We start from the raw sequence: 12185 nt of genomic DNA on the forward strand, positions 1-12185 counted from the left end.
ACTTGTACAAGAATGCTTAAGCAAATTTAGCTGTGGGGTGTCTGCATCTGTAGAAAGGGTCTTAATCAGTTCCAGCTTCTAACAGACTTCACAGTGACATGTTGAGTGAGATCTTAGACTGTTCTGGGGAGAGAGTTTATAGAGCAGAAACTATGGCATTCACAGGCCTTAACTGTCCTACACATTTGATAAGGACCAAACTGGGATTCTTAATGAACTGAGGGCCAAAGTATGGGAAGTTTCTGAGAATACTCAGAATTTGAAACTCTAGTGAACCCATCTAGTTTCTCTGGTAAGACAGTATGCCTTTAAATTGTTTTATAGGTAGTTGGTAGGCGTGCAGACCAGAAGACCTTTGAGGAAACTAGCCAAATTTACAAACTAACTCAGTGCACCGCCTGGTTAGGTGGTTTCTTTAGATTCATCCAGTAAAGCAGTTGAAGGCTAAGGGACTTAAACCCTGGAATACAGGAAGCAGCTTGTCAACAGCTGATAGACTTAATCCTCTGTGCTAACTGCCAGACTATGCTGCTGTAGAGGCAGCAATACAGGGCAGTAGCCTGCGAGTCCATTATTAGAAGAGATGTCTGGCTGGGCATACATTGTTAAAGCACAGATTCTTAAATGCCCCTTTAATTAAAGATTTGTTATTTGGACCTCCTGGTCAGTATTCAGAAAACTGGAGGAAAAGGGAAATCAAATAGTTTCCTACCTTATCTCTCACTGATTAAACTACCTGTCTAAAAAAACTGGCCCTGCTGTCATTTCCAGAGAAAAGGTAGGCATGTGACAGGGAGTAGTAAGGAGATCACAAGGTTGAAAGCCTGTGGGGTCCTTTGTGGCTGCTTATCTGGTAGGGCCTGCTATGGCATTATTTTGCTGCTTTCCCACTTCATCCTTACCCAAAAGTCAACCACCATTTTCAGATGCCCCTTCTCCTTTTCACGTACAAATATAACAAAAAAGTAGGAAGTTGTCTGGCCTTGCAGAACACTGGAAGAAAATGTACTCGGTCATGTCTTTTTCTGCCTCATTTTAAGACTTGCTGGATTAGTCTTGGCAGAGGTGATATGATTATGTATGATTTCTCAATCCTTTTGCTTGGTCAGGGTGATTCTCACTTAATGTGGACTTCTAAACATTTTTATACTGTCTCTTGCTGCTGGTTCATAGGTGTATACTAGACTACCACTGGAGCCCTTATAAGCCTAGCGGTGCAACCATAAATGTGACCCACAAATTTAATTTATATATGGGTGATTTACTGGCTCCCTCTGTTCTTCAGAGACATAGGTACCAGACCAGGGGTGAATTTGCTGATTACCCATCCACTAGTTCAAGTTGCGCTTAAATAGTGATAGGGAAGAACTCTGCTCCAAATGGATGGGAGAGCCCATTCCAGAGAATGTGAATTCTGTGGAACATCAGTTCAACATGCATTTGTCACAAGCAAAATTTATGTCTTACTCTAGAAGTTCTGATGCGGTTTGTTTTGAAGATGTGCAATATGTTAATCAAAACAGACTGCAAGAATGCCTTTTATGCCAGACAAAGATCACCCCTCAGATGTCTGTATGATAGAGTAAGGAGACAGGCCTTTGAGGAGATCAGTGTAGGACTTACTCCCTGTATTCTTTCTGTAAAGAACCTTTGTTGACATTCAAGTTGCTGCGTGTGTCTGGTCTGATACATACCAAAGGGGGGACGTTATACTATATGGATTGGTCTGAGGGCTGAGTACTGTGGTATGATGACCTGTCTGGATCCAAATGCCATGCCCTTGCTGATGAGTTGAGCAACATAAAGTAATTTTCTTACTACTTGGACACATGTTGGTTGAAGACTAGGTTACTGTCTACATGCGTTTCCAGATCCCTGACTAATGAATCAACATTTAGGGGTGTTTTATTGATTGCTTAGTTACCTGGGCTGGTTGACTTCCCAAAGGGTACTATAATGCATTTTCCTGGTATTGAGTTTTAAGGCATGGCTTTGGTACCAAGCATTAGTTTGTTGGACCTTCCTGAAGGTTGTTCTCATCTTGGTGGAATCAGTGATTGCTCTCAGTTTGCAATCATTTGCAGACTTTGTTAGCCGGAGGCCTTGACACTGGCTTTGACATCTGAGAAGTAGATGTCAAAAAGGAGTAGGCCTAGCACAGTCCCAGGGAACTCCAGTAGTGAACCAGCCTGTTTGTGAAGGTGGCCTCACCAATTCTAACCTCCTGGGTCCTGTCATTGAGCCAGCTGGTTGTCTGGTGTGTTATAAAGGAGTTCATACCCAGTTCCATAAGTTTGTTGACAATGCCAAAGTGTGATATTGTAGCAGATGCTTTAGCCTGATATAGGTAGGTAGTATACATAGCTTTCCCCTCATCCATTGCCTTAGTGACCTTTCAAAGGAAGTCTACCAGATTCAGTAAGAAAGACCTTCCTTTGACAAAACCAAACTGGGATGGATCCAGTCTCTGGAGGTCTCCGATGTCCTTTTTAATTTGTGATATTTTTTTTCCATAGCTTTGCAAATAAGACATGCTGCACTAAGGGTTTGTAGTTTCCAGGGTCTGTTGAATGTCCTTTCTTGTGAGGAGGGATGACTGTTGCAGTCCTCCATTTATGGTGGCACAAAGCCTGTTTTAAGACTAGTTAAATAATGACTGGTAGGGGTCTTGGGCAAGTCATATTTTAGACTGTTCAGGAGGCATCCTAGGATATGTGAATTTAATTATGGCATATTGGGAAGAGAATTTTGTATTAAATTCTCATTTTCACCAGCATTGGAAATACTATGGGAGATTTCTGGGTAATATTTGTATCCTATGGACTAGTACATATTACATTAATGGTTCAACCTCTTAAGTTTCACTTCTGAATTTAATAAAGAACAAACTATTTAGATGTCAATATACAGAAAGTTGGTGGAAATTTTATATCTAAAATTCACCATAAGGAGACATTTTCCAATTCCGACTTGCACTACCAGTTCTCACCCGCCACACCATAAGAAAGGTGTTGTAAAGGGACAACTGGTGCGGGCAAGTAGGATGACATCTGAAGATGAGACATTTAAAGAAGTTGGATGCATTATAAAATTATTTCTTGATAGGGGTTATCCAAAGGACCTGCTGACACAAATCAGCCTAGAGGTAATAGAGGGAAGAAAAACCAGATTTGCCCCTATACTTGGAAAATTAGACTCTATTCATGCATTTAATGATGCAGTAGATAACGACGGCGATAACTACAGTTCAGGTATTACACTCGCATATGATGGACAAGCTGGTCTGGTTAGAAAGGTTATAGAAAAAGAATGGTTGAATTTTGCCAAGATATCAGATTTGGATTGTATTTTTGATAAAGAAATAAAGTACACATACCGAAAAGGTAAAAATATTAAGAATTTGTTAGGATATGGACAGTCAAACAGGAAAAAGTGAGGGACACTCTAGGAATAGCAAAAAAGGTTTATTTAAATGTGGTAGTTGCAATTACTGTTCCCATTTGTTAACAGGAGCCTCAATATATTTAAAATCTCGTAACAAGAAGTTATATTTCAATTATTTTGTGAATTGTAACACCAAAGGAATTATATATTTAGCGATTTGTAAAATTGAGTCATTTTACATAGGGAAGAGTGAGAAAACTCAGAGGTTATACAAACACATCTAGGATATAAAAATGAGACATGAAAATAATGCCCTGTGTGTATGTAAGGGAACTGAATTTGGTTTCTTTGTTCTAGAGACCGTAGCTTTTGACCCGAGAGGTGGACAACGGGAAACAAGGGTTGAATACAGAGAGCTGTATTGGCAAATAGTATTGGAAGTATGTAAAAAACCTGATTTTAAATGAGATGATCTCTATTATGCCTGTATTAAAGCTTAGATCTGCTAAGTTATAGATAGGGCTTGAACTGTTTGAATATATCTTATAGGTTCATATGTTGGTACTAGGCTATCAGCCCTAGGGCCTATACAAGCCTAGCCATAACAATTCCCTGGCTATTTCTTCCCACACTATTTATTTCCCTGGACCCCTGTCTAGCAGGGCAACTGACATGATCCCCGGGGTGAATTTCCTTTCTCCCATCCAATCATCAAGGTTCCTTTTGAAGAGGGCCAGAGAGGCACTCTGCTTGACATGTATGGGCAATCTATTCCAGAGTCTGGGGAGTCTCTGGGTCAGGAACCTATCCCTCCTGCATGTTTTGTTTATTGTGATGACAAGGTTTAGATCCCTGGAGCATGTGGCTCTGAGTGATTGGGATTTCTTTAAATGTAGCATGTCCAACAGCTCTGGGTTTGACATGGCCTTGTATGTTAAGCAGAGATCGCCTCTGAGTAGACGATATGCGACAGAGTATAGCTGGAGTATTTTAAGGCGGTCAGCATAAGGCATCTGCTTTAGGCCTGTGATTCTTTTAGTGAGGTATTTCTGCGGCCTTTCCAGTTGTTGCAGATATCTTGAGAGGTACATACCAAATGGGGCATTGTATTCTATAATGGGTCTAATGAGGGATGAGTAAAGTGGGACAATGACCTCCTTTTTTTTGGATGAAAAGCCCTTGGCGATGAGGTGTGCCACATAGAAGGATTTCCTGACTGTTGTGGCGATGTGATTATCGAAGGTGAGACCACTGTCCACCTGTGTCCCTAAGTCTCTTATCACACTTTCGGTGTTTAGTGTACTGCCACCTATATGGTAATTCACAGATACATGTTTTTTTCCCAAAGGGGATACCTATACATTTATTGGCATTGAGCTTGAGACCATGGCTCCGGCACCATCTTACAAAGGAATGTAAAATAAGTTTTATTGGATAAAATGGTTTTATATAAAAAGTTTTATAAAAGGTTTTAGAGAGAGAACATTTTTTTATATAAAAAAGTTTTTTATAATTGTCCACTAGATGGTGCTATTCATTTATAAGTTTTTTACTATGTATATTTTAACTAAAGTAAAGTATACAATTCAAAATGTTATACATTTGTTATAAGTGGATTTATATGGTTTAAACATGTATGTATTTGATATACATCAATTCATTCATAATTGTTATGCACATTGCACTTTATATCAGCATCAAGTGGGATTGTGACAGGGAAGTTTGAAGGTTGCAGTAACTTGTATTTAATTAATCAGTTAGGAACTGTGAGTCATTGTAAGCTTTCATTGGGTGGGGTTAACTGTGAAATTATATTTAAATGAAGGTGGTGGTGTGTTTAGCTTATCTGAAGAAGTTGGTGACGAAAACGTACCTGCTTTTAACGTTTATGTATCTTTGTGTCTACACTATTAAATTTTGCCAGTCGTAGATCCGGTGGAGTGTTTTGTGCTTCATACTACTTGGTTACTAGTTTTCCCAGCACTTCATTCCTGTTTTTTGGTCATTAGGCATCCTAGGATGTTATTGAGGCCATGTCCTTCGCTTTATGAAGAGCAGCCAGTGCATACACCCTAGTTATAGTTGGAGAGGTTTTGTTTTGAGGGAATTTTTGGGAGGATGGTGTGCAGTGAAGGGGGTAAAGTTGGAACTGAATTTGTCTGTTAACAGGTTCACTATATTCCCAGGCTCTGTGACTGTGGCACAATTGGCCACCAGCTAAACAAATTGTTGTGTACTACCCTTGAGGAATCTGATGTAGCTGAAGGCCTTGTAGTTATCTTTCACTTGGAGAGACTATCTTAACCTCAAAATTGACATTGCTTGACATAATTAGCCCTCTTAGTTGTCTGTTTAGTTTGAGGTTTTTTTATCTTTGCGAGAATTACCTTTCCTGATTTTTGACATATTTTGTTTTCCTTTTTTTTTTGTATAGCCTATTTAATTTGGGATGCCACCAGTGTGGTTTGTGTTTGGGGCTAGTCCTGGGCTACTTTTGGTAGGTACTGCAGCCTCTATGCAGCCATTAACATGGTTGCACAGAATTTCTGAGAGCAATTCAGCATAGGTCGCTGTGTTTGGAGGGGCACTGAATTTTTACAAATCACTTAAAAGGTAATTTGCCTTGGGATAGTTCCTAAGTCTTACTGACTTTAATGGGATTACAGAACTGATTTTGATTTTGAAGGAGACCACTTTATGACTACATCTTACCAGGGAGAACGAGTCACTTGGGGGTTGCAGTGTTCTCCCATATTTGTGAGCAAAAAGTCCAGTATATCTGAGCCTCTAATGGGCTTATTCACTATGTGGTCAAGGATATTTGTTTAAAAAATCCAAGAGTCAGAGCCTGTCAATTTAAGGCTGTGTAGGATTCCTAGTCTACAGAGGGGGCTAATTAGTTTCCTAAGAGTAGGGTGTTAGGTTGGATGGCAAGTGTCTCCAGTAGGTCCAAGTATGCATTGTGAGCTTCTTGGGACATGGAGGATGGCATGTAGCTGGCTAGGGCATGGTTCAGGATTTTGTCTATGGTGATCTGCATGTGAAGGAACTCCAGCATGTCATCCTGTCTGACCATCCTAGAAGTATGCTTGTTACTGATGTATTGAGACCCCTTCACCTTTAGACTGTGACCATGCAATTACTGGCCTAAAAGTGTGGAAAGCATTGAAGATCTGTACTGATGGGGTACTCTGTGCTGCTTTAAACCATGTCTTGATGATTGCACAGATGGCTATATTCTCAAGTGTGAGGAGAGTTTGGAATGAGTGAAGTTTTTTTTTATTGATGCATCTGGTATTGAGTGGTAACACCTTGAGATTCAGTTGAATTGCTTTTGCTATGTTGGTAGGCTTGTCAGTTTGGCATTTCTTAAAGGCACTATGGGGTGGATAAAGTTTTAGCCAGTATTCAAAAGCCTGGAGGAGAAAGGTGCAGACCAACCTTGGCAAAGTAATGTGGTCAGTTAATCATGTCCACCCAACTTAGAATGACACCAGAAAGACCGTTCTTAAGATCTACCATTTTTTTGCTCATATTGTAGCATTGTCCTTGGTGATGGTAATATGCTGCTCCAATTTGTCTGTACTTGTTTTCAAAGGAAGAGCATTGATGATATTGGACCTTTTTCAGATTCAGCTCAGGAGCAGTCATGTTAGACTCGTACCAGCCTGAGAGACGCTATTAAAGCTCCATAATGTCGTGGTTTATATAATCCAGGGAGATGCATCTGGGATCATTTACACCTACATGGACTGTGATGAAATCTTACTAGTATGTGTAGTGTAATGACTTGAGTGTGTGTATGATTTAGTGGGTCCTGGCTCCAGATAAGCAACTAACAGTCATCTTCTTGTTCATCCTAGTTTGAGGGCATTAGCATATCTTACAATGGAGCCTCCTGTGACGGGAGTCCTGGGAAGTCTGTGTTCTTACCTTAGGGGCTTGGTGTTTGGAGCTCTACTGAAAGTGACGGTATGTGTGGTTTTAGTTTTTTTTTTTTTCCTTGATTGCTTTTGGGCTTGCTGAGGTGTAGCTTTGACAACAGGGGGTCTAGGCAGTCTTTGCTTTTCATTGCCTCAGCATACATTGTGCGTGTCTGTGTGCGTGTCTGTGTGCGTGTCTGTGTGCGTGTCTGTGTGCGTGTCTGTGTGCGTGTCTGTGTGCGTGTCTGTGTGCGTGTCTGTGTGCGTGTCTGTGTGCGTGTCTGTGTGCGTGTCTGTGTGCGTGTCTGCTATGTGAGGTGGGTGTTGTGTGGTTTCGACAACTTGATGTGTGCTTGTATGTGAAAGTTTAGCCTCCAGTGTCATTGTGCAATATGTTTGCTTTGCTAATTCAGGTAGTTTCCTTGTCTTATGGCCAGCAAGTTTGTTTTAAGGCAGGCTGTGCATAGTTTAACTAAAAAGCATATAGTGGATTCCAGAGATCTATCTTGAACTTGCCATTTCTGGTGCCCAGTCTACCTGAATTAGATTCGTGGCTCAGGTGCTTGACAAAGCTAGCAAGGTAAGATGGGCATGCCAGTCTTCGGGTGAAGGTAGGACGGAGCAGCACAGGTCATTCTGTTGGGGGTGAGAGGTGGTATTGTGTAGACGTACTGGGTGTTTGGGCCTTTTAGCCCACCAAACCCACTTTTTGGTGGTGGCCCCCATTAGCAAGTGCACAGTTTCATGGACTTGCAGACAGAGAGGGCATTGTGGATCCCTGTGGTGATACAGGTAGCACATTTCCCCATCCTCACCCCACTCCACCCAAGGAATGCAAGTAGGCCATTCAGATGTCCTCATTTCAGAGATACCAGCAATTGGAAAAGCAGCACTCCTGACTTCTTGAATGATACCCTCTGGTGGTTCTCTGGTTCTGGAGGCTAACCACCTCAGAGGAACAAAGGGGCTCATGTCTCTGTGCTGGGTGCATGTTGGTCAACAGACACAGAGGCAAAAAGGAACACAGGAGAGTAAGATCGGGATTGAGCTACAGTGGGCCAGTTATTTTGCTGACTGACTTGGGCAAAACATTCACCCTGCATCTTGTCTTGCTTTCTGATGAATATTTGACTGGTCTCTCATCTTATGAGAACTTCTGCTTTATCAAGGTATTTTGTACAACGTTTTAATTGCTTTAAGTTTGGAAATAGTTTAAGTATTTGGTCCTTTTTTCATAGCTGAAAGCTGATAATCTGAAGAAAAATGACGAGATTAAGAAACTGATGGAGGAGAATAATAAGATAAAGAATGATCTGGGTGAGTCTGAAATTTAAATTTACTACTATCAGTTTGTAGACATTTGTGTTTGAAGGCTTCCTTAGACATGGTGGACAAACTGTTTATCTAAATTCTGTTTTCTTTAAAGGAGAACCGCATGCACAGACTAAAAAAAATGTTTATTTCATCATGTTTAGATGTTTTCAATATTTTAACACCACTGTGGGACTCTTTACAAGTTTTTAAATATTTTTATATGTAATTTAAGAGTCTGGCTACATGGGGTCTAGCATCTTGCTGAAAGTTAAACATTTTTTGTAAACCTCCATGTATCCCAGAATTCAGTGTTTGTCCTTAACACATTACATCACGCAGCCTTTTTTGTTCAGAAACTTCTGTCACTGCATTCATTTTACCTGCATACACAAGGCTTTTTCATTATGTAAATTTCAAGTAAAAAATACTGCTGTTAAATGCCTACTTAAAAAAACTAACTGAGACAAAGCCAAAGAACAGACTTTGAGTCTTTGTTTTACTGCTTCTTCTTTACAGAGTTTCTAATTTGCATTCTTTTGTGATGCCTGAGCCATAGCTCATTAGATTATCTCCCCTCCCCCTTCACACTTCCCCTCCCAAGCTGTCAAAGTGCTAAAAGTAATTTGACCTGTTGTTGCTTTGATTGACACCTCACCACAGGGGACTTGACTCATCCAATGTTTCCTAGTTCTAGCCTTTTCTTTCTAACAGTGGGACACTTATTTATGCAGCACCATGGCTTCCTGTCATGAAACAGGGATGCATAGTTCAGAGTATTTGGAAACACGCTTGTAAAATAAAACTACCTACTTTCTCTGGGCTATCCTGTTTGCCTGAAATACACACAATATTTTAAGTGCTGTAAACTGAATAGTTAATGGACAAAAAATACTAATTTGACTTGCTTAAGGTTCAGGTATCATTTGCTTACTCAAATCACTGCTGACTCACTATACGAAGTCTTGTAAAGCCCATGTACACATTTTTCTTTATAGTTTACCATTATGCCAACAGTTACACGTCTTATTACATGATTTCAATAACAGGTTTGCTGGTGTGTATTTCTTGATTTTTTTTTACGTGAAAAGTTGGCCCAGTGTGTGATCATACCGTGATGTAGATCCATGCTGAAAAGCACTATGTGCAAACAGTAATACATGTAGTACAGCAACAACATGTTCCATGGAGGCTTTTGCAAGACAGTGGGCAGTGTCTAATTGCATTTTGATAAGTATACCTGTTTACACACCCTTTTTGTGTTTTTCCTTATAAAAAGCCACATCACTATTCATCATATATCAGAGATTTTTGTTTTCAGCTTTAACACAAATATATTACATATGCAAATGCATTTTATATATATATATATATATATATATATATATATATATATATATATATATATATATATATACATACATACATATACACACACAGATATAAATATATGTACACAGATATAAATATATGTACACAGATATAAATATATGTACACAGATATAAATATATGTACACAGATATAAATATATGTACACAGATAAATAAAAAAATATATATACATACACACACATATATATTATACACACACACACATATATATTATATACACACACACATATATATTATATACACACACAGTATAGATTACATATTACAAGAACTATATCTACAAGGAAACTGCTGTGGCCCATGGCGAATGCCTTCATGTCACCTTGTAACATGAAAATCTGTGCATTATCAGTACACAGACAACAGGTATCCCCAGGCAGGTAATATGCATCACTCCCTGGACTGACTAAGGAACTAAGGCATTAGAAATCCATTCCTGAATTCCTATTTTCAGAACGATTTTTAGTCTACTGGTGAAATACACTCATATGAACAGTTTCCAAAACTACCAGTATTAAAACTTACATTAGCAGTGTAACAGCCCTCACATGCCCATACAGCTTCACCCAAACACAAGCTTCTATTCCCTAATGCATTTAATGCCTGTACAATTACTTTTCTTCTATTGTACAACTGGACATATAAACCCTGCAATTCATACTTGAAAGGAATTGTGGTTCCCCAGCCCTCAGCAGCCCATTATCTGAATTATCACTGCACAGTGTGTGAACTGCAGAAAATGACAGTCTTGCTGGAGGGGCTTCTGATCAGACAGCCATTAACTGCTTACACAATATCAGTTTTGGATTCAAAAACTGGGTCCATGTCTGCTGCTGTGTCCTTAGTGCCCCAATACTTTCATACAAAACTTGCCAATAGTACAGCAGTGAGTTTTTCCTGGCAGACAACTTTGTTTTATGCATGCAATTCCTCATTCGATAGCACGGGTATGTTTTCCGTTGCCTATTCCCTCACTGCAGACTACACAAGATAGTTGCAGTCAAAGAGTAGCCAACTAGGCACAACTAAATGCTACACAGATAATTGGAATGTCTACAACTGCGACTGTTTCTACTAACTGGGCATACATAGCTTTGGAAGATGTTGTCTTGTTAATGCAGGACTTCACGTTACATTAGGTCTCACTACTGTTGCCACTATTTTGTCATGGACAATAAAGATGAAATGTTACAATGTTTGCCTCTCATTTCATGCCATACCTGTTTAGACAAGCTCACCAACCTGAACATAAACGTCTATGTCACAACATCGGTTGCCAATTGCCTTATGGACAGAGCACACATGGTGAGAGTTGTGAGAGCTAGGTGTGACTCGAAACCGGTTACAAGTGGTGTTCCCCAGGGCTCAGTCCCATGACCCCTCCTGTTCAGCATATACTTCGAGGAACAGGCAAGTACATGAGTACTATGGCTGCCCAAGTTTGCAGACAACTGCAAACTAGGGGCTATAATTCTTCTTCTTTCAGCTTTTTCCCGGTTAGGGGTTGCCACAGCGGACCACCTTGTCCACACATTGATTGGTAGTGGAGTTTTACAGTGTCGAGTTGCCAGCCCGGCGCCCAACCTTCCACAGAAGACACACACACACCTATGGCCAATTTACAGTGTCCAATCCACCTGCAGCATGTCTTTGGGATGTGGCAGGAAACCCACGCGACCACAAGGAGGACATGCAGACTCTGCACAGAAGGCACCCCAGCCGAGAATCGAACCGGAGAACCTCTTGCTGTGAGGCGGCAATGCTGACCACTGCACCACCGTGGCCGCCCAAACTAGGGGCTATAATAAACAACCAAAATCCCAATGGAATAAACTTCCCAAGAATCTGGGGGTGGGAGGATGACATAATGGTTAAGGTGTTAACCTTAAAAACACAAGGTTCAGCGTTTGATTCTCACATGGGCTAACTTGGCAAGTTTCAAATTGGCCCAAAAGGGCAGTTAACTTAGTACTGATCTATGAACATATTTTATTCTTTAATTTTTATAAAAATGTGTAATTAAACAGCATTTGTATTCCATGAAGGTGTTTTACACCCAGGTGCTAGAATAAATCTTTGCTTTTTATGTGTTTTTTGAAGACTCTTGTGAAGTTTATTCCATTCTGATTTTGTTAGTTTATTATTCGAAAGACTTTTGGTGGTTTTGGTATACAT

At 40.1% G+C, this 12185-nt stretch overlaps 1 long non-coding RNA gene across 2 annotated transcripts in view; it reads left to right on the plus strand.

The window, feature by feature from the left end:
• Positions 1-12185, plus strand: part of LOC122789931 — a 609659-nt gene that overhangs the window by 157107 nt on the left and 440367 nt on the right. For both annotated transcript variants that reach the window (XR_006362889.1, XR_006362890.1), the window contains exon 2: positions 8546-8624. This is a non-coding gene — a long non-coding RNA (uncharacterized LOC122789931). The remainder of the gene's footprint in view (positions 1-8545; positions 8625-12185) is intronic.

This window comes from Protopterus annectens, chromosome 15.part0 (genome assembly GCF_019279795.1).
Source record: "Protopterus annectens isolate FY-2018-M chromosome 15.part0, PAN1.0, whole genome shotgun sequence".
NCBI classification, from domain to species: Eukaryota; Metazoa; Chordata; order Ceratodontiformes; family Protopteridae; genus Protopterus; species Protopterus annectens.